A 25217-nucleotide genomic window follows, 5' to 3' on the forward strand; every position below is an offset into this window, starting at 1 on the left:
AGACTCTAGGTCCATCCACCTCACTACAAATAACTCAATTTCGTTTCTTTTTATGGCTGAGTAATATTCCATTGTATATATGTGCTACATCTTTATCCATTCATCTGTTGATGGTCACTTAGGTTGTTTCCATATCCTGGCTATTGTAAATAGAGCCCGCAGCAGTCTTTAAGGGGAAAAAAACCGGCTTTTTTGTTTCCCTATTGCGTAACCATCCTGGTCAATATAGTCAATAAATTAGAACTAGTACAGGAATTCCATGTTTGGGATGATCCATGTGAGTCCACCCAACTCAGACCATCACTAAGTAGAACAATGTTTCTTTTGACATCTTTCCCAGCTAGTACACAATTATTTCATCCAAATATACCTTCCCCAGTATATAAGTTCATGGAAAGCCCATTAATCATTCATGGGAAGACAATAGTTGTATAATAGGTAACCAAAGAACTAAGAGCTTCTCAAATTCTCAGAGGTGTTTGTGAACCAAGAAAGATTAAGGTATTCTAGAAAAAAACAAAAACAAAAACAACTGTATGTTGGACAAGGTCAGATTTTAAACCTGGATTCCAGGAAAAGATTTGAAATGCACACACACAGCATATCAAATAGATCATGCTAAGTCACAGGTCTATGAGAGGGAGATGTGTAGATAAAATACAGGGGTTTCTCTTCTAATTCAATCAGAAAGATTAGACATAGAACTATCTCTTCATATACCTATTATTGGTGTTTAATACCAATATTAAAATATTGGATTTAATTCATAAATCATAATGCATGCAATTAATTTTGAGTTCTATATACTTAATTGCTGTAGTGTTAGAAATAAAAACATAGTGCTTTTATTGTTTATGTTTTCCATAGGTTTCCCAATGGTACTATTTTCCATATGATCTCAAGTTACTGAGTTATAAATAATTTTAATATCAAGTCTGGAAAGAAATGTTTTGTAAATAACCAGTAATTAACAAAGTTGAGTGGAAATTATGGTATTATTCTTCCCTTACGATTGTTTCTCAGGAACTAAATACCAATCAATAGGAAGATATTTAATAACATTTTAAAAAATAATTCAGACTAACAATTGACAGAATTTTGAGAACCACATGTTGCCACTTAACTGTTAACTCTTGTTTAATTCTCTTTTTTGTTACCAGTGAGGTAACGTACATGCCCACTCAAACACATATTTTTTTCCGATTATATTTCTTCTTTTGCAATTATTTAGGAAATGTTTCGTTATTTTTATTTATTCTCTGTAGCATTTTATATATTTAATAAATGTTTTATAGAAGACATAATAGGAAAAAGTGTGAAACACGGAGCCAAATGAGTCAAAATTTGCTTCTCTACTCTTTCATTCATTAGCTCTGCAACACTAGGCAAATGTATGAGTATAGGCATGTGTATGGGTGTGGGTGTGTGTGGGTGTGGATGTACACACACACTTGAAAGAGGTGTACTGGCCTTGTGGGATGCACATCTGAGGGCTGGTGTCAGAACCACAACCGTGACTCTATGGATACCTTTAGACTCACAATCCATCAGGCCTCTTCCTGGAAGGGTCCTAATTTTTACATTTCCAGACCCAGCTGCAAATAACTCAACAGCAGGAAGATCAGATTCCTTATGCGAAAACAAAGGCTTCTGAAGTACATCTGCTAAATGGCTACTAATCAATCCTTCAAAGGGTATTTTTGGGAGCCAGTCCACCCTGATATGAAACCTAAGGACCCCACTGAAGCAGATAGTCCTGCAGAGCCAGATGATTCCTCCTAACCCCTTGCTTATGGGAAACCCAGGAGACCTGAGACACCAGCTCTCACAGAAATAGCTCTTCCTTCATTAAGAAGCTGCCCTGGGGAAGAAACCCATGGGCAGAAAGAGGCCTTCTAAGGGGGTTAGGCCACCTCAGGAACCCCAGCCTCTCCACAGGGCCAGGACACTGCTGGGGCCAGGTTTGCATATAGAGCTTGACCACTGTGAAGATCCCAGACAACATGGGGAACCAGAAGCCAGGCCAACCCCATTCTTATGACCTCATCTCATCATAACTACCTCCATAAAGTCTCTATGGCTAAGGACAGTCACAATGGGGGAAGGGGCCTCAACATGAATTTTGCAGGGACACAAACATTCAATCCATAACACCAAATTAACTTGTCTCTAAAACTTTCTCCACTTATAAAATAGTACACTAAAAGAATCACAAAAGCACTGACTATCAAATAAGATGATTTTGAAAAGTTTCTGGGATAATAAATGGTACTTATTATTTTTTATAATTTATTTTGGTTACATTTATTGCTAAAATTTCCTATGATAATATTTATCATTTAACTTTGTTATTTATTTTGAAGTAAGTTTTTTGTTCTAGTGTGTGCTTTGTTTTAGAGTTTCTATGTTTAGATATTTTTTCCTTCTTTCAGAGTTTGGATCAACATTAAATACCATTTTATTGAAATTAATTTTACCTGGAGCTGTTCACTAATTATGGCATTTATTTAGGTATATGACAAGATGTAAAAACTTTGTTTCTAAATTGCAAATTAATTTTCCAGAATTGTTTTTGTTTATAAGTATGGAAAAATAAGAAAAACATAATCAAAATGATTTCCTACAGCTAAATAGAGAAAATAGGAGAAAGAACAGGGGGGAAAAAAACAAGTTTTATGGAAATATACCTTATTATATATTTTGACATTGAAGCTAGGTGAGTACTTTACATATGTTAAAAATCAAACCATAAAACATCCCTAAACACTGGGGTGGGGGGGGTAAAGGTGGGGCTAAAATAAATATAGCTGTAACTTTATAACAATGGCTGCAAATCACAGAGAGAAAAATATTTCAATTTACTAACAAGTAAAATACTGTGGACTATTATTTTGGAACCATTATAAGCCTGTTGTAGAAAAAGTAAATAATTTTGTTACAATTGTTAAGAACCAAGGTTTTTTTTATACATATATATGTGTGTATAACTGAAACACTTTGCTGTACACCTGAAACTAGCACAACACTGTAAATTGACTATGCATAAATAAAAAAAGAACCAAGATTTTTATCAAAAAATATAAGTATAAAGAATATTCAAATACAACAGGAAATATTAAATTTGTATTTGAAATACCAGAATATGTACATATTTCTCTTTAAAATATGAATAGTCTGATTTATGACTTGAAAAGAGCTAGAAACAAACAGATGAATCTAGGCTATCTTTTTGTGCTAGAAAGCAAGAAAAGTTCAACGAGGTTATGACAAAAGGATAAAGATACTTTGACAGAGCTCCCATTGGACAATTTAAACCGCATAAATATATGATGAATTGAAGTATATTAAGCGTACAAAAATTCATAAGATAATTATATTTTAAAAAGAAAAAATATCAAACACCACTGAAGTTGCTAGGGCACCAATTCATTGCTGTGAAGTATTTACCCTACCTGTGCTTTATGTTTAGATGCAGAACACCAAAAGATGGATGTGGTAAATCCCCTTTTCATAAAATGCCAGGAGATAAAGACAGAAGGAAGATACTACTAGAAAATTTCCATTCAAAAGTACTAAGTCAATGGACACTAAAAACACTCATCATTATCTTAATTTCATAACGCTAAAAGATTAGAGTCATCCATAAAGAATCCTTGCCTAAACATCAAGCCTAGAGATTTAACTTCAATTTACAGGAAATACTGGGAAGAGAGAAGCAAAATAACTCCAGGAGGCAACCATCAGCAATTCAAAAACATCTCTGATACAAGCTGGGTGATTTAAGTATGAGCTAGGTATTAGGCGATATTAACAAACTACTGTTATTTCAAGGATTCCTAAGACGATAGTAGTTACATCAAGAAAGAAGTCCTGATTCATACATGATAACTGGGATTAGCTTTTACAAAAAATAATGCAGGAAACTAAATAGAATAATAATTGAATACACAAAATGGGAAGGGACATGTGAAGAAGTATTGGCAAAATGGATAATTGTTGAAGCAAGGTAATTATAAAATGGGAGTTCATCATATAATTCTCTTTACTTCATGCGTGTTTGAAAGTTCTTTAAAGAAAATGTCCAAAAAAATGAAAAGTCACAGAAAGCAGAAATCATGTGGAAGCTGAACTTAAGGAGAAATCAGGTGTAAGAAATTAGTAGAGAAAACGGGATTAGGCAGAGAAAGAGGAAAATCAGCTAGTCTCTAAAGATTTCTAGTTCCAGTCCTTGTAATATTACAACTAATCCTTCTCTCTTTTCAAAAGTAAGTTAGTGATTTCTCAACTAAGCCATACTAATTAACCTACTATTTCAAAAGAAAAAAAAAAATGTGCCCTAGTGAACAATGACTCAAAAAAGTTTCAAACTGATAAATAATTAAGGTTAAAATTAACCTTTATTATTGAATATTGTGAAAAAATTAAAAAAACCTTATTATAATATATTCTCTTTAAATTAAAACTTGAAACTCTAGAACTCTAGTAAGAAGAGAGACAAATCCTTGTGTATCTGATGGCCTCACGGCATCTCACTACTTGGTAAAAAGACCTAGTAAAGAGACACACTCAGTTAAACCGACTTAACAGAAGGGCTTTGAGGTCTTTAACTAAAACTCCAACACCCCTTAAAAAATAAGGTTTTTTTTTAGAACTCTGCCTTGTATGGCCCTTTGCCTTGGTTTATGCAGCCCGTGCTGGGCAAAGTCATTAGATAAAAGTTTACTGTTCTTAATGTAATAGCAGTTTTTGTGCTCTGCTTCTCTCTGCATTCCTGTTTTGTTTCTGTTTCAAATTTTATCTGGGTTTTTTTTATAATCTTATCAAGGTTTTGATGTTCTGAAAATCAAAGATTTTTATTTTTACTTTGGCATTTTTAATTTTTTTTTTCCGGTATGCGGGCCTCTCACTGCCGTGGCCTCTCCCGTTGAGGAGCACAGGCTCCGGACGCGCAGGCTCAGCGGGCCATGGCTCACGGGCCCAGCCGCTCCGCGGCATGTGGGATCTTCCCGGACTGGGGCACGAACCCGTGTCCCCTGCATCGGCAGGCGGACTCTCAACCACTGAGCCACCAGGGAAGCCCTCTTTGGCATTTTTAACGGCTTTCAGTGGGATATTTAGTCTGAATGACCTAGCTCACTATTACCAGAAACTAGAATTCTCAATTTTCAAATATTTACCAAGTAGACATGGTTATATTAAGCCATGGGTTTAAACGAGGCAACTACATCAATAGAGAGATTAAAAGTATGAGGACAAATCTTTGAAAATGTCAAAAAGTTGAGCAGCTGAACTTATGAAAGATAAAGCAGTAAATCATTTGGAAAAGAAACAAAAACAAAAAACAGTATCAGAGGAACTAATGGTAAAGCTGGGTATGTGAATGAGATACTATTCAATGCCAAATGTAGCAAAACCAATAAATAATGTAAAGCCAGGAAAACAATGAATGGATTTCCCCATGTGAAAGCGTTCATAATTTTAGCAATAGCACTTTCAAAGGAGTGGAAGAGACCAAAGCCAAATCAGCACTACTGTGAATGGGAAATGGAGAATACGTCACGAGCTCTGAGTCTGCTTTCAAGAAGCTTTAATGAAAAGGGGAAGGAAAGAGAGAATCAAGAAGTCCAGAGAGAGCTTTTGATGGCTGGTGGTATAGTGAGAGGTGCCCCAAAATGAGTACACGCTTTGGAAATAAACCATTAGAAAAATGTGGTTAAAGACACATCAAAGAGAGGACATGTATTGGCAGGACTCTGTTAAATACAAGTGATTGAAATCCCCACTTAAAAATTACTTTATCAATGGAGAAATTTTGTTTCATATGATTAAGGTGCTGAATTTAGGGGTTCCAATGCTATCATCAGACACCATCCCTCTATCTCTCACTGAGGCTGTCTCCACCTGGTGAGAAACGAGGCCAGTGGGAAGACACACATCATACTAGCCATACCTTCTGGTTATAGGAACATCTTTCTCAGTAACTGTATCAGAAGCATCTCAGAGAATAGTATAAGGAACCAAGCACATTATGCATACAATCCTCAACTACTTTTATCCCGGTAAGGGAGATAAAATATATTGAGTGAGCATGCTTAGATCATATACATATATCTGTAACATGGAGGCCTGACCCAGTCCCAATAAGAAAGAATGGGGCAAAAACAACTGTTTGTGGAGTTGGCAATAGACAGCATAAGCTGTTCTAGGAAGCAGGCAGAGATAGATTCCAAAGGAAAGGTTTGAGAATTAGCCCTCTAATCTTTATTGAAGTTTCAATGATAGTTTCTAGAAATGGGACAGAGGATTCTAAACAAGTAAGAGAATCTATTTTTGAAAGAACTTAGAAAATATTTAGGGAGTAAAAAATTAAACATTCTAAAACCCTAACTTATAGGAGAAATTACCATTCAGAATAACAATGTGAAAAGCGTCCCAAGGCAGTTTGTGAAACTAAATGCCCTAACAATATAGAGGCAGAAATCCCTGCAGACTGGACCAGCCTAGGGTAATTTCACTCACACACACACACACACACACACACACACACACAAAGAATAAAAAGCAGATGAGGAACATCCTGTTATAAGTCTCACATGTAAGGAGCTTGATGTCACCACTCTGGCTTAACAAAAAAAGTTCTACCGAGTAAAAAATCAACAACTCTTCTTGGACCCATAAGAGAGCGGAAGGCACACAGGGCAAGCCACTGCCCCCCAAGATTGGAGATAGACAAATACAGGGATTCGAGACTTACCGAAGCAGAGGGTCAAAAGTTGAAATCACTGCAGCAACCAGCGCTGGGTAGGAAAACATGAACCGAAATTGATGAATTGCTGGTCGTTCACTGGGGACAACTCTGGGAGTTAAAAACTCCTGGGGAACCCTGTCATAGTTATAGGCGTCCACAGTTTTGTCAGATTTACTTTCAGGTGCTCAACCATATTCCCACAGTAAATATCAGAGAGAAATTCCCTCAGACTTCCAGCAGGGAAAGAGGAGAAGGAGCCATTTTGAAATACTCCAGAGTGCCCTGTTCTTCTCAACAAAACCTGTCCTCAGCGGCAACTATTTAACTAGAACCCAACCTGCTGTGTGTTATCAGAGCCTAATTGACCTGGGGAAAGGAAATAACCAGCTCCAGCTGGATCTCACCCTCTATGTGGGAAGTGGGAAATTCCCAACTCCAGCCCACTCTAGCCATTCTATCCCACCCAAGGGGAGAGAAAGAAAATGAGAAACACTTGTGAAGTTCATGGCCCAGATGCATACGCTCTGTAAAAGATTGAGACCTAATCATAGAACTTTTTGGTTTTTTTTTTCTTGCCGTTCTTACAAGGACCCCAGATGATTGTAGATTTTGCTTAAGCGTGTGGTTTGGGGAAGCAATTTTATCTCCATTGTGTGTTAGATTAAAAATACAATAAAATTAAATGTAAGTCATGCAACTAAACAAAAATAATTTTGTTATACAAAGTATTAATATATCTAAATATACTATATTTAAAACATGACAAAAATACAACAGTATGTATATAATTATATTCATAAAGATAAGTGTGTTAACTGAAAATTATATAACAATATGAAATATTAATGACAAATCTAAACATGAGAAAAATTAATCATAGAACTTTAGAATGTTCCCCCTCCCCCTACGCTGCACCACAATGTTACTAAAGACCTAGTTATAGCAGTTCCTTTCACCTGGGACAGCATGTCTGACTATCAAGAAAAAAATTCCATGGCATACCAAAAGGCGAAAAACACAATATGAAGAGACAGAGCAAGAATCAGAACCAATCATAGTGGGAATGTAGGAATTATAAGGCTGGGAATTTAAAACTACTATGATTAACACACTAAGGGCTCTGATAGGCAAAGTAGAAGCATCAAAGAATAGATGGGCAATGTAAGCAAAGAGATAGAAATCATAAGAAGGGAGAAAAAACAAACAAATAGAAATGGTGGAGATAAAAACCAATGTAAGAGAAATGAAGAATGTCTGATGGGCTTATTAGTATACTTGACTTGGCTAAAAAAGAAGATAAAATGGAATTATAGAAAATAATAAAATAAAAGCTCAATTAAAACAACGAGAGGCAGGAAGAGTGGACGACAAAAATGGGAACATAGAACAAGGGCAACAAATTTAGTAGATATTTATCCAACTACATCAATAATCACTTGGAATGTCAATGGTTTAAGAGCACCAATTAAAAGATGGAGATTCTCAAAGGGGATCTAAAGACACAACCCAACTACATGTTGTCTACAAGAAACCTACTTTAAATACAAAGAAATATGTACACTAAAAGTAAAGGGATAGAGAAATGTTATATATACCATGCTAACATATAATCAAAATAAAGCAGAAGTAGCAATATTAATTTCAGGCAAAGCAGACTTCAAAGTAAGGAAATTTATCAAAGATAAAGAAGGGCATTAATAATGATAAAGGAGTCAGTTATCCAAGAAGACATAGCAATCCTTAATGTGTATATGCCCAACAACAGAGCCTCAAACTATGTGGGGCAAAAGCTGATAGAACTGCTAGTAGTAATAGATGAATCCACTATCACAGTTGGAGATTTCAACACTCTTAGAAATGAACAGATCCAGCATACAGAAAATCAGTAACAACATAGTTGAACTCAATACCACCATCAATCAGCTGGATATAATTGACATCTACAGACTGCTTCATCCAACAACATTAGGGTACACATTTTTCTTAAGCTCACATGGACCATTCACCAAGATAGACCACATTTGGAACCATAAAACACACTTTAACAAATTAAAAGAATAGAAGTCATACAATGGCTACTGTCAGACCATAATGGAATTAAAATAAAAATCAATAACAGAAATATAACTGGAAAGTCCCAAAATACGTGGAACTTAATAGATTTCAAAATAACACAGGGGTCAAAGAATAAATCTCAAGAGAAATTTTCAAATATTCTAAACTACAAGAAAATGAAAACACAACTTATCAGAATTTGTGGCATGCGGTGAAAGCAGAGCTTCCAGGGAAATTTATAGCAGTGAATGCATATATTAAAAAATAAATATTTAAAATCAGCAATCTAAGCTCTGAAAACTGACGAAAAACTGAATTTCAGAGAGCAAAAGGAAAGAGTTCAGAGGCATGTACAACCTCTCACTAAGACTCATACAATATGAGTAATTACCTTAAAGAGGAAGTAGATTTGAGAGCTAATAAGCCAAAAACCTTTTAAAATACAAATTACCTTGTGCTTCACCTCACTGGCTGCCCAGCATGTATTTATTCATTCAACAAATATTTTTTGAACTCTTACTATGTTCTAGGTATTGTTCTAATACCTATGTATATATTTCTTTTTGGTAATAAAATATTTTAAGGCTCCTATTAGCTCAAAGCAACTCTACATTATATAGCCCAAAACACACTCCTACCCATCTACCAAAAAGATAAATAAATAAAAGACAATTCAAGTTCCTAACTCTTAACTAATTCAGCTCCAAGTTAAAAATCGCTAAGGGATGTCTTTTTACTCTCTGCTTCTTTTGCAATTCTATTTCAAAAATCAGCTACCTATAGACCAGAATTTATAATTAACCTCCACAAACAAATTCTATGTACAATAACAGGAAAGGGAAAAGAAAGAAAAGGAAAAAGAGCAAAATCCTGAAATCCTTTGTCCTGTGAGCCTCGTCCCTACATGTTTGGCTTCGCAATTGGTCCCCTGCACATATTGGAATTGGATTCTAATTACAGTCCTGGAGAGAATGAGGAGGGAAGGGGAAGGGGCATGTGGAAAATTAACCTCCTTTGAAAGGTAAACTCTTCTGACAAGGCACTAACAGTGTCTTTCTTCAAACAAGGGAGGAAAAGCATTATCCAAGGAGGGAGACTGGGCTGTGATTTCAGGCACAGAGAGCTTAGCAGGGTGTGATTCTGGTTATTCCAAAACCCTTATCACACAGACCCCAAAGTCTCTCAAAACTACCCCATATCTAATTCTTCCCCATTTCCTCTCTCCCAAAAAGTAGGAAAAAATAAGAAATTCAAATCTGTTATACCTCCTGACCTACCCCAACATAGTCCATTGTGCCTCCCTTTGAGCAAAGTATATTTTTTTCTTCTAATTCCTATTCCAGTGCCCACAAAGGCAGGAGTCCCCCCAGTACAGCGCTTTTTTTCTGGAGAGGCAGGCAGCTCGAAAACTGTTCTCATTCAAAGTGAAAGATCAGAGACCTCAGCTTGGCCTCATGTTTCAAGTTGCATTTTACAGTTTAAACCTATTCTTATTCTTAATAAAGATTTTAAAAATAAAGAAAGATGATTTTAAAAAATTAAATTTCCTTCTCTCTGCAATCATTGGGATTAAGAGCTGGTAAAGGAGAACTATAATAAGTTGTCACAGCAAAGACTCCAACATGTATGTAGAACAGGAATGTATTACAGGAGTCCCACCTTTCCACAGGGGACATATTCCAAGACCCCTAGCAGATGCCTGAAACCACTGATAGCACCAAACCCTATATATATATATTATGATTTTTCCTATTCATACCTATGATAAACTTTATAATTTAGGCACAGTAAGACGTTAACAATAATAATAAAATAGAACAATCATAACAACATACTGTAATATAAGTTATGTGAATGTGGTCTCTCTCCCTCTCTCAAAATATCTTATTGTACACATTTAATGCCATGTCCATCTTAACTAAGTACTTATCACTCACTGTGGCCATAATGTTTGCAGTTTGAGGTGCGACAGCAAAACTAGCAGAAATTTCTTTTTCCTTCTTCACAGTTTCATGGAGAGATTTGTTTTCACCGTAGCAATCTCAGTATACAATTTTTTTCTTTCCTTATTAAGTCGAGAGATTTTCCCTTAAAGGAAGCACGTTTTGACTTCTCTTTGGCATATCCAAATTGCCAACATCACTATTTTTGCCCTTTGGGGCTATTTTGGGGGCCATTACTTAGTAAGTGAAATAAAGGCTGCTCAAACAGAAGCACTGCAGCACAGTGTCTGTCAATCTGATAACCAAGACAGGTACTAAGTGACCAAAGGGCAGGATATGCTGGACAAAGGGATGATTCATGTCCAGGGTGGGATGGAGCCAGACCTTGCGAGATTTCTTGACACTACTCAGAACGCACAATTTAAAACATGCATTATTTGCTTTTGGAATTTTCCATTTAATATTTTCAGACTGCAGTTGACCTCAGGTAACTTAAACCTTGGAAAGGGAAAAAATGCAGATAAGGTAGGGAATGACTGTATAATGTTTTTAATATAGCAGGATAAACAGAGAAATGAATAATATTTCAGCACCCAATCTACCTACCACAAACCCCAAAATGAACCAAAACAATCTATTTTACACTAGAATTGTAAAATTCCATGAATAAATCCAGTAAGGTCTTTGAAGTTTCATATGAGAAAAATAAAAATACATTATTGAAACCCACAAAGGAATGTTTAATAAGTGGTGCACATGGTTATTCATTTTCCCAAGTTAATCTATTCCTTTAATTCATTACCAATGACATTTTTGAAACCTGACAAGCTGATTCTAAGATTCCTGCAGAAAAATAAATGTGCTAGAATACCTAACAAGATTATGAATCAGAACAAAGACAAAAGCTACCAAATTTTTAAAAAAACTAGAAAAATGCCATAATTAAAACAGTATATCACTGATGCAGAGATAGACAAATAGAAGACTATTATAGTGAGTACACAAAGGAATCCACGTATGGAAATCTGTATATAATATGCATGGCATTTTAAATAGGTGACAGCTGAACTACTCAATAAATGCAGAGGAGAATATTGGCTATTCCTACCATACTAAAAAGCAGACAAAGGTCATTAAATAAAGGCATACAATCCTAATGCAAATAGTAAAATGTGAAAAATAAAATCTACATTAAAAATATGAGTAGGATATAAGATCATGAATACAGTTTAAAGACACACAATTGACTGAAAGAAAATATTTGCAATATTTATAACAAAATTTTAATGTCCCTAATACAGCATATAATAAATTTTTTCAATAAAAACATCAAAAATATTTAAATAAAAACATGCTCCTGGCATAGGAGAAAATGCAATAGCCACTTGAAATAGGAATATTAATTAATACATGAATGAAATTAAACCTTACTGATAATCAGAAACACCAATTAAGCAACAATGATAAATTATTCATTATTCATTAGAACGGTAAAAATTAAAAACATTTAATAATATCCACTGTTATTGCTGATCAGTCTATAAGTTGAAGGACATTTTGGAGGACATTTTAACACCATTAAAAATTTAAATCTACTGACTCTCTCTCAATAATTCCACTTGCAGGAATATGGCTAATCAATATTCTGAGCATTTGTGTACAAAGAAAGACACACAGAAGGGTGTTCATTTCAGTATAGCTTATATTATTGTAGAATTGTTTATAATATTGTAGAATTTTAAACAACCTAAATATATGTTTACATATATGAAGCTACATTTCTACTTTGGAATACTATACAGCAGTTACCAAAAAATCAAGCTAGAACTACAATGATTTCACGAGAGATCTTTGGGGAAGAATATGCAATGGGAAAGATAGAAATTCTCATGAAATAAATGTACTGCACATATTTACTCCATAATCTTCAGAATTGTTTCAGATTTTTGTAGTCACCAAGTACTGAAGTATTTCTTTCATAATGTTTTAACTACCTAAAAGGTCATAGCTAATCAGAATTGTTTATAAGTCCTGATATTGATCCAGGTACACAATCATATTGATTTTGCACCTATTGTCAACATTTATTGAAGAAGCTGAATTCCGCACAACTTCAAATTGTGCCAATGTTAAAATATAAATATCTCTGAATAAAATATGAGTATCTCTTAGCCTCAAAGTTCTTTACATCTATTCTAAAATCCAGACGATTATAGTGTTAAAACATGAAAAAGATTCATTTATCAACCACATGCTCCAAGAGATCAGAAACCTCATCGGCCTTCTTCACAACGGTCTTTTCAGCACTAATAGAGGACCTGGAACATGGTAGGAGGCAAATATTTTTTTATGTAAAATAAATGGCATGAAAGGTGAGTAGTATTAAATTATTAGCATATTAAGATCCTCTTTCCCCTAAATATTAATTAATTAGAACATTTATTAAATATTTTCTCTCACGTATTTGCTAACTTATGAAGTGTGTTTACATGTTGCTACCACATCCGAGTAGGTTTCACTGAACTGGGTTCAGCCAGAATTTTAATAAGATTTTATTTTTATGTTGTAGCAAAGAATCAGTAGCTTGCCTCACTCCAATTTTCTACCAGAGCTAAAGTGAAAAGGAAAAAAATATATAGATAGATAGATAGATAGATAGATAGATAGATAGATAGATATAGATAGATAGATATATTAATCCAAGACAGTATCATTCTCATAGAAACAGATTGTGCAGACATCAAATTCTGTGACTTTTCATGTAATGTCACCAAACCTGCAGATGAGCTGGAGAAAAAAAGGAAACAACCACTCTATGGTCTGTTCCAATGCTAGGGAAAATATTCTCTTACCATCAATTTAAAGTGTGCTGACATTGAGAAACAAGTAATATTTATCTTTGAGATGTGTTCTTACTTAAAATATCAGTTAGTAAAGCAACTAACGAGTCTGTGACTCTCTCTATTGAGAAAGTCGAACTAGAATTGAAGGGTACCTATTCACCATTTTTCATCAGAAAATTAGGGGGAAGAAAATATTAATCAGTACACATTTGAGCTGAAGTCTTGGGCACTTAGAGAAAGTGGAAGACTCTGGAAATCATTAAGGAGTAAGATCTCCTCCTACAGAAGAGACAATCTTCCTTAAGATGTAATTGAAGTCTGGTCCCTCTTCCTTGTGGGAGGGCATGAGGTCGTAGCACAGAAAGGTTTAAGAAGGTATTTATTCGGTCCAAAGCCCTGCACCCTAAGGCAGGATAGTCAGGAAAAGACAGGAAGGAGAAAACTAGTTAGTAAGACCATCCCATGGGTTAGCAAATGTGATGCTTTGAAAAAAAAAAGAAAAGAGGGAGCAACAGATATCTAGGTTGCACTTATGTTAAATTGAAATCTACGTTATTTTTATTAAAAACAGCTATGGTCAATAAAACTCAGAGAGTACCTAGCTGTTCTCGTGTTTTCCTCATCTACAAAAATTCCTAATCAAAATGAGTGAAACACCCTTGAAAGATAACTCAACATTCCTCTTAGAATTCCTTTGGCAAACATGTAATTTGAGAAATCTACAGGTACCACATTGAATAAATCTGAGTTAAAGTCCTTGATAGAGAATAAAGAACAGAGGTGTCTTTTTCAAGGCACTTTTGTGACTAGCCCCAAACCTTACCTACAAGCTAAGAGTTCATACCAGTGATTAACCCAGGAACAAAACCCCTCTACAATATTAATTGATCTAATAAAAAATTCTTCCTAAGGCTACTTTTCACACATTCATTTTATTATCAAGTAGGCAACCAGTCATAGGAGTTATAATTCTTTTTTTGTTTTGTACCCATATTCTGGGGTGAAGTAATAGTATGATGAGTTAGCCCTTTATAACATTGCTCTAGAGAAACTGAAAAAAATTAAGTTGTAACATATCACAGAATGTATCAAGGTGAGATTCTAATTCATAGGGTTGTGCACATTTTCAGAGGGATATAGTCTGTTGGTCCATATCTCTTCCTCTGCATTTGGTTTCTCATAGGCTTTCCTAGCCTTAATTATAGCCTTCTGATTTAAGGACATCTTCATAATTTGTTGAAATATAAAAGAGCTTAATTTTAAACCACAAAGGGCTGGCCAAACCTAGTCTTAAACACATTTGGCAAATGATAATAAATACTAGCCTTGAAAATTAATATTTATATAATTATATCATTTCTTTTATGTGGGTTAAATTTAGTCTGATCACTTTCTCTGCTATATGGCACTTTCATGGCTGTATCAGAAATTTAAAGTTGTGATATATGTAGTACATGCTATGCAAGAAAATTCTTCGAAGATTTAGAGAACTAGGCTGCTATCTGGAGAAAATACAGAGTGCCTTTTCTTTCTCATTACACAGAATCCATAATATCCTGGAGCAAAGCTCAGAGTAGACACTCTCCAGGTCTGGCACCCTGGACTTGTTTTCCAACCTTCACGATCCCTGCCAGTGAATGAAAGGGATTTACAATTAGTTACCTTTTGGCAGGCCCATGGCAATGTTATCATGAAATTACATTTTCCTTTATTTATGTATTTATCTATTTATTTACTTATTTATTTATGGCTGCATTGGGTCTTTGTTGCTGTGCGTGGGCTTTCTCTAGTTGCGGCGAGCGGGGGCTACTCTTCTTTGCGGTGCGCAGGCTTTTCATCGCAGTGGCTTCTCTTGTTGCGGAGCACAGCCTCTAGGCGCGCGGGCTTCAGTAGTTGTGGCTCGTGGGCTCAGTAGTTGTGGTTTGCGGGCTCTAGAGCGCAGGCTCAGTAGTTGTGGCACACGGGCTTAGTTGCTCCGTGGCATGTGGGATCTTCCCGGACCAGGGCTCGAACCCGTGTCCCCCGCATTGGCAGGCAGATTGTTAACTACTGCGCCACCAGGGAAGCCCAAAATTACATTTTCTAATAAACTCCTGGACTAAAGAATTGCTTGTTGACCTACCTCTAAGCAAGGGTCTGGACGTTGCTCTTAAAGAGATATTCCCTCCATCCGTCTTCAGAATCTTCATAACTAATCTCCCTGTGGTAAGGACACCACTTTAATTCCTTACTTACAGATTAGTATGGCCCACAAGAAGCATTAAAATAAATGAAATTTATTAATTTGGGGGCGGCCTTCTCTGAAAACTCAGGTTTGTCCTAAAATATAGCATATGTCTGAGTAATAAAAACTATTCAGTCATCTGCTCTGTGACATTGTAGGCCCAGCAGGACAGTGATTAAGTCCCGTGAACCGTTCAGCTCTTCTTTGTCATAGATCAACATCACGGTTTTTTTTTTCCTCCAAGAAGTTTAATTTATTTGACTATAGGAGACGTAGTCAAATTTATTTTGACTGAGGATCATTCTTTTGGATGGGAGGAAAGTAAATTCTCACAGATCAACCACAAATACATCTTTTATTCTATTTATGCCTCTGTTATTTTCTACATTGATTTTTGAAATAATGCACAAAATCTTGAAATCCTACTCTCCCTTCAAAAACACACAATCCTTCTCTTTCTCCACTGTCATTATCTATGTATCTTTATTATCTTCCCATCTAGTTCTTAAAATACTTTCTATAAATGTTCTCACCCAATCTTCATATAATTGATGAAAAAATTATTATTCCCTCTTGAAACTCAAAACAGGGAGAGTCTGAAGTGTTGGGTGTCATAAATTTAACAAAATCATCATTTTATCATTGCTCCTCTGCTCATCAGTAGTTATATGAGAGCGCTCAAAAATATGTTCCTAAGGCAGAGGTCTATTACTTGCCATTTTAGAAAAACAGCAGCAGAACGAAAATTAACTAAGTTTCACCAATTCAGTTTTAACCTGGGGTGGGCGGGGCGTGCAGACTGAATGTCATCGAAAAAAATGACTATTTTCCAAAGAGAGATGCTGCCTAAATGATTCGACAGAACAAGCATGTCAATTGAATGTTAGGACAGGAGTTCCCAACCCCTGGGCCACGGACTGGTACTGGTCCACGGCCTGTTAGGAACCGGGCCACACAGCAGAAGGTGAGCGGCCGGCGCGAGCAAAACTCATCTGCCCACCGCTCCCCATCGCTCCCCATCTCTCCCCATTGCTCCCCATTGCTCGCATTACCGCCTGAACAAGACACCCAGTCCGTGGAAAAATTGTCTTCCACGAAACTGGTCCCTGGTGCCAAAAAGTCTGGGGACCGCTGTGTTAGAAGCAGCCACCCAATGAGATAAAATAGAATGGATTTCTGAATTTCTTGGCCATCAAATTTCTAGAGAAGAGAACTTTTTCATAAGACATGAAGGAGAGCATTAAATGCTCACAAAAATGTTTACCTCGCTAATCCCACTTACTTGCAAGCTCTTTTTGTTTCAACTGTACTTAATAATCTGGTGAGTAATAGGGAAGTGAATTCACTGGGACCCCAGTAGAGCCTGTTTCCCCTCCCATCCTGCATGTGGCTGCATTTCTGGGGCAGACAGAAGATGCTGCTTGCAGGTGCTCTCTGTGGGAAACTTGAGGAATAACTGACCTTGTGAAACTGACAGAGCTCATCACAATTGGTGTTTCATTTCTGGACTCTTCCAAAATTGTTATTTCCTATCTTATTTGCTCCCCTTGGAAAAATGTATTCATGCCATGGCTAGAAATATATACAGACAGAAAGATAAGGAGCAAAAGAACAAGATTGTTAACTGTTCACTTTGACACTTTGCCTATAGGCGACTCTGTTCTCCTGAATTGGGAAAGAACGAATTAATTTTACCAATTTTATGACTTTAGCAGTTTTAAAACATCCTTAAATAGGATAGCCCAGTTCCAGTGACTGGAAAGCAAGGGCTCAACTGAATTTTTTTCATGCTCTCTAGATAGAGAAGCCTGCCCCATCCACTCCCTCCTCCAAAAATGCTCATAATGAAGGAGGCTTCTCTATGACTTGAAAAATGGATTAATAATGATGTTGTTATCAAAAGATCATCCATAACTATAATGTCATTGTACTAGCTATCTAAATTATTTGCACAGACACTCACTCCCCTGTATTGAGTACAAACTTTTCAATTTTGGTCACTATTTTCTAAAACCTGGGTGACTCCCAGAAAATGACTTTGGAAACTTGAACTGAGGTCTAACCTATTTACTATTATAATAAAAATAATTACCATTTATTAAGCAGTGAAATACTCCAGGCATTATGTCAAGTGTTTTATATTATCCTATTTAATACTCAGAATAGCTGTATGTGGTTGAGATAATGATCCCCGTTTTGCAGTTGAGAAAACTGAGGCATGTTGAACTTAACTACCTTTCTCAAAGTCCCAAAGTGGAGGAGGGATTTTAATGCAAAATTGTCTAATCCCACATCCTATCTTTTAATATCTTTTAAAACTTCATGCTTTGTCCTTCTTTCTACGCTATTTGGTTTCATGATGATTGATCCAGTTTGCCAAAATTGCTGGGTTATGTACATCCTCATAAATTCAACAAGATTTTTGAGACTAAATAAATACTCAGTATCTTTGGTCCAGATAAAATAAATAGAAATGAGGAGCCTGTACCAAAGAGATTAGGGGAGTTTTGCTTTTGGAGAGCATAGTTGGACCTTTCTAAATGTAGAAACTAATTAGAAATGAAAGGAAGTTTTATGCAGCAAATTTGTGTATTCTTTCAAATTCTCGTTTATTTAATCAAATTTCATATCAAATTTGTAATGCTAAGTAATGGCTCTTTCAACTCTAGACATAGTTCAAAATAGCTAACATGTGTGGCTTCCCTGAATAAGATTTTTTTTAATTTGATATAAGAAGGTGAGAACTTATTGTTGCTTTGAAATACCCTTGTAAATTTGATAACATTTGAAGTAAATAATTCCATATTCTTAATACCGCTTAACATTTCACAAAACCTTAGGAAATGATTGAGATTAGTTTCATTAATTAGTTGCACTAATTTAATTTTAAAATGTTGGCTCTGGTTTGTATCAGATGTTTGGAATTCTTCCGTATTCTCATTTTTTAAATTTGTTAGAGCTACTAGGAATAGGAGGGTCTCAATTTCTCTAGCTCAGGAACTAATTTTCAGAGACTAGGACAGTTCCCTTAGTGGATGGATATGGCAGATGCCACAGTTTTTTTTTTTCTTTCTTTTAAATAAATGAAAATTTCTAAAAGAATATAACAGTATGTTTATTTCATTAATAGAATTGCAAGTAATACTGATTTCTTTAGAATAAGAACAAGAGAACCATCATATCAGTGGTTAGCTAAGTCTAATTCAATTCAAGCTATTCAAATATCCATATGTGCTGCCATCTTTCTCCTGATACCAACTAAAAATAAAGTCATACCCTTTATTGCACCCTACGTCAATCTGGTTTTCATTTTTTATCATAGTCCCTCTTAGGTCTCTAGTATGTGTTTAATAAGTATTTGTTTAATTAACAGATTTATAGTTTTGTACATTCATATCTATAGGTATAAATATATATGCTTATGATAAAAACATTTATATGAACAGATATGCTTCTCCATAAATAAATATATTACATATATTACTCCTAGATAGTTATTCACTCTTGAACAAGTGATGAGGAATGTTCGAAGTGATCTCCAGGTCAATGGGAGAAAGCAAAGCTATGGCAAAATGGAAAACACCCTAATTCTTTGAAAGCAGAATCCCATGTCAAACACTATGGTGTTAAATATAATCACTGTCATTCCCATGCCTCGTAAGGTTTTGCTCCTTAAGCGTGTGTGCATTTCAAAGTAATCAAAGTAGAAGTAGAGAAGACCTTCAATAAATGATTAATTCCTCTCTTAAATGAATTAATATTTAGTTTGATCATTGACTATTGACATGGTCTCATTTGTCCCTCACAACGTTGTGATGTAGGGTGGGCCATTATGACTCCAGATAAATCCAAATAAAAACGTATATGCAGATACTCAGCTTTGCTCAGTTTTAAAAATGCTTCCGGATACCTAGTGTCAGGGTATCACCACTTACTCTCTAGAAAGGATCTCATACTTAGTCTAAGGAGAGATAATTGTGTCTCTGAGAAAGCAGGTTCCCCACTGAGCATCTGAAAGAGAATGCTGACTTCAGAGACAATCTGGTAGACTCACGGACAGAAGGAAACACGACACCTGACTCAGAGAAACCAAACCTCCTTTGATGGAATAAGTCATTCAGACAGAGGTATACTCCCAGCTGTACCATTTAAAGTTCTAAGGGTTGTAGTCTGCTTTACCATCATCACTCACGCTGACAGCAATTTATCTTTGGCCTCAGTGTGTTTGCCATCTCTTCTGCCTTCTCTAACCCTTTACTTAGGTCTTGAGCCCATTACTCACATTCCTGATTCTTCTACATTTTCAATCGGTGTACTTCTGTTAAAGAATCTCTATTGCTAGTCAAGCTCTGACTTGCCAGTCATGACTGTCAGCTGCCTATCACTCTCCAGCTAAGCCCAAGCTCCGTAAAGCAAGCACATCCTTTGCCCCACTCTGTGCTGCATGCTAAGCCAAACCAGACAACCAGACCTCATCGGCAGCTCTGTGAATTCTAGTGTAGTATCTATTTTGCCTACTGGAAAATGTTTTTACTCCTCCTTCTAACCTAGTTCTATTGCCAGTTATCTCTCAGCCTCTTAGCTAACTAATGATAATCCATTTCTGCTTGTCTTTCTTTTTACCAGCTGATCTTCTGAAGAACACCTGAGGTTCACCTTTGACCATTTCTTTGGTTCAGCTGGACTTTGTCACTAAACGATGTAATTACTCAATTTTTTTTTCTATGTCAACATCGTCTGTTATTTTACAGCCTGCTTCTTTTTTTATTTATAACTATGCTCCTTAAATCTACATCCCTGCGTATGAAACTAACATTAATCATCTTTAGCAAGAGTGTATATACATGAATATAACACTGTATATATTTATAATATACAATATATAATAAGTATAATACTGTATATCATACTTTTTTCATGTGTGGATCTGTCATAAATAAAATTCTAATTTATATAGCTCTTAACATTTTACTTCATCATGACCACAATTTGGATAGTTTATTTATTTTTCAAATTTATTTTATTCTGAAAGCAGATATGCTTTTCACTGGACTAAAGCTTTCAACCAACAGTGCTATCTGACAGGTGCTTTGCTAAGATGCAGTCTATATACATTATAAATTTTTAATACACAAAACAACCGCCTATAGGAGCTATTATTATTCCCACTTTACTGAGGAAATAATTTGAGGACAAATGTAAAGCTACCCCCAAATTTAGCAGCAGTTATAACTGCAGCAGTTATTACTACAGCATTCTCACAGGTAGATGCATTATCTAGTTATTACCTAGTAAAGGAGGTAATATTTTATTACCAGAAATGACAGGTTGATCCTTCATAATTTTGAAATGAAGGTGCACCTCATTTTTCCAAAATTGTCTGGGAATACATCATTCCAAATAAGAAATTTTCCAAGATAACTGATACATTAGCCATTAAAAAAGTGACTACATGGTAATATACTATACAGTAAGCATTGACTACTGTTTGTATGTGTTCAGCATATTTCAGATAAAGACACTAAGACTCGAAGAGAATCACATACTCAAGCCATCTAGGTGGGAAAGCTAGGAGGTAACAAACACAGGACCTAAGCCATATCTGCCTGACCCCAAACCCTAACTTGCTTCCACCATGACATATTATCTTCAAGAAAAGGAGTGGTACTAGAGATGGGCCAAATACAAACATTCATCATAACCTTATTGCAAAAGCATATTTCTAAAGCACGTTGTACCTCTTTCTAATTTCTTAGACTACACAGAAAATAATTGATTTTTAAATTTGTATTGAATTCGATTTATTGTTAGTGTCAGTTGATACGCCATAGACTATTAACATCAAGCATATCTGCCTGTCCCATCATTATTTTCAAAGCACTTTTACATGACAAAAACAACAACAACAAAAAGACACTGTACAAACTGCAAAGAATACTTGTCCCCACTTAGAGCCTGAGAATTCTAAGTCTTAAAGATCTTCCATGACTATCTTAAGAATTGTCATTTAGGAAGTGTCAGACCGAAGACAGAAATCAAATCATTTTAATTTCTGGTGCAGAAATCTTCCCTCCACATATTATTGATTTCCTGAAAGGCTGTTGAAATCGGTAGCGCATTAGTCTCTCCTCAAAACAGCTTTACTGAGACTATGATTTTAGAGGACATGCACACTTTCCCATAATATTCCTGTTTCTCCCATGAGGAACAAGTTGTCAGTTACTTTTCATCTTTTTGCTACTCTGCTTTTTTATAGCAGTTCCCATCATTCCTCCTTTTAAATTCCTGCTACCAATTTTCTATTGGCTTGAAATCCAATCATTAAGTGTTTAAAATAAGAATCTGCTGGCTATAAGAGACTATTTAAAAGTAAAACATATGAGCTTGCGTTTTACAGGAGATATTTGGTTGCTCTTAACAATTTTTTTCTGACTGAAAAGTAATCCATGCTCACTATTTAAGAAATAAAACATAGAAAGATCTAAATGGGAAGAATAAATGTCATACTTAATCTCCACAGCCAGACAACCCAATATTTTAGCTTATTTTCCACTCTCTATATTTTAATATTATTACTATTACTGTGATTATCACTAATGTTATTATTATATTTAAAGGGAACAGCTTATATCCTGCTTTTTTAGGATTTAAATTGAAATATTTTCCCATGTCAGTAAATAATTTTCAAACACATGAATTTTGATTTCCATATAAACTTCATGATGTGAATATGCCACAGTTTATTTCCCTTTTTTCCTTTGTTCCACATAATGTTGCTTTTGCTTTCATTTTTGGATCTAATTCTAAGAAAATCATTTTTGTCCAATTAAAACTCTAGCTTGAATTTCTAGTTGTGAATTCAAGGTCTAAGTTTATGAAAAATTTAGGCACTAGGTACAAAAGTCAAATTCCTTCTTCAGCAGTTATATAAATTGATACTCCCACAAAAATTAAATAAACTTTAATTATTCTTAATTAGTTACTCTAGTTCTGATAATGCTTTTTCTTGTTCACTGTAGGTTTATGAGTTGGGTTCCAAATATCTGAGGTTGAAATTAGAGGTCTCTAAAAAGTAAGTTGTTACTATAATCAAGAATGCAAGCCTTTTATTACACTGTTAGAGATTTTTCATTATCCTTAAATTCAATTTTATCTTTAATAATTATTAGAAATGATATTATTCATTCACGCAAATACACAAAAGGCCTTGTGCTCTGAGCTGCTTTTGTAGCCTTTGGGGGCTGGCACACACAACCATCTGCACTCTTCTCATTCTTCAGATCTGTACATCATTCTAAAACAACTGTCTAAAATTAAATTACAATCTGTAACTGTGCCATAGTGTAAAGTTAATTAGTCCATATTGTTAGTGAATCTGTTGGAAGAAAAAAGAAGGCTATCATAAAGCAAAACTTAAGAAACAGTCACATTTCTCAAACTATATTTTATATAATAGGATCTGTCCTTGTCCGTTTAGGCTACTATAACAAAATACCATAGACTGGGACAGGGTAGCTTATAAACAGCCAAAATTTATTTCTCACGGTTCTAGAGGCTGGAAATCCAAGATCAAGTTTCAAGAATGGTTGGGTTCCGGTGAAGGTTCTATTTCAGGCAATACCTGGCAGGGCTGGGGCAGGTTCTCTAGAAGGCTGCATCAGTGTTCTGAGTCTAGGAATCAAGGGGTGACAATTGGAGTGGCACCAGGCATTATTACCCTAGGGACCACAAGCAAAATTTTGCTTCTTGTTCCCTCAAATTTATACTTTGCTGGCCTAGAGAACTTAGTCCAGAGGGAGGAATATTTTCACCAGAAGACACAACAATGATTCCACTGAACTAGAAGTTAAGACTGCTGCCTGGCTACTTTGGGCTTCTCAAATACCATAGACTGGGACAGGGTAGCTTATAAACAGCCAAAATTTATTTCTCACGGTTCTGGAGGCTGGAAATCCAAGATCAAGTTTCAAGAATGGTTGGGTTCTGGTGAAGGTTCTATTTCAGGCAATACCTGGCAGGGCTGGGGCAGGTTCTCTAGAAGGCTGCATCAGTGTTCTGAGTCTAGGAATCAAGGGGTGACAATTGGAGTGGCACCAGGCATTATTACCCTAGGGACCACAAGCAAAATTTTGCTTCTTGTTCCCTCAAATTTATACTTTGCTGGCCTAGAGAACTTAGTCCAGAGGGAGGAATATTTTCACAAGAAGACAACAATGATTCCACTGAACTAGAAGTTAAGACTGCTGCCTGACTACTTTGGGTTTCTCATGCCTCTAAATCAACAGGAAAAGAAGAGACAGACACTGTTGTCTGGGATGATTGATCCTGACTACCAATGGGAAGTTGGACTACTATTCTACAATGGAGGTAAGAAAGAGTATGTCTGGAATACAGGAAATCCCTTAGGGCATCTCTTAGTATTACCGTACCTTATAATTAAAGTCAATGGAAAACTCTGACAACCCAATCCGGGCAGAACAACTAATGGTTCAGAAGCTTTTAGAATGAAGGTTTGGATCACTCCATCAGGTAAAGAACCACAATCAACTGAGGTGTTTGCTGAAGGCAAAGGGACTACAGAATGGGTAGTAGAAGAGGGTAGTTATAAATACCACCTACAACCATATAAGCAGTTACAGAAATGAAGACTATAATTATTATGAGTGCAGTCATCCCTCAGTATCTGCAGGGGTAGTGGTTCCAGAAGCCCCTGTGGATACCAAAGTCCAAGGATGCTCAAGTTCCTCATATAAAATGGCACAGTACCATCGGCCCTTCATGTCCATGGCTCCACATCCAGGGATTCAACCAACCTCGGATTGAAACTCCATCCATGGCTGGTTGAATCTGTGAATGCAAAACCTGTAGATACAGAGGGCCAACTACATTTATTGAAAAAAATCTGTGTATAAATGGACCTGCACAGTTCACACTCATGTCATCAAGGGTCAAGTGTATTTCCTCCCTATTTTGTAATGAATATGTTTGTATGCATTTATACATATATTAAACAAATATATTTGGTTATTTTTTCCTCTCTTATTCTCTAATCATATAACGTAAGAGGTATTGACTTTATATCAGTATTTAATTATCATTAATTTTATAGTATTTAAGTTATAGGACACCAGAAGAAGAAGAAACAACACACAAAGAATTCACCTCTTCTTCTAGGGAAGAGATTAGTTCATTTTTTGTTGTGATTAGGATAATTGGATCATGTTCGTTGGAATTACGACCTTGCTCTTGTCTTTAGAGATTAAGCATGGTTTAAGGAGACGGGTATGAGTGCCCAACTGACTAAGGGTGGACTTGTGATGATTAATTTTATGTGTCAACTTGACCAGGCAAAGAGATGCCCAGATAGCTAGTAAAACATTATTTCTGGGTGTGTCTGTGAGGGT

The sequence above is a fragment of the Physeter macrocephalus genome, chromosome 5, assembly GCF_002837175.3.
Source record: "Physeter macrocephalus isolate SW-GA chromosome 5, ASM283717v5, whole genome shotgun sequence".
NCBI lineage: Eukaryota > Metazoa > Chordata > Mammalia > Artiodactyla > Physeteridae > Physeter > Physeter macrocephalus.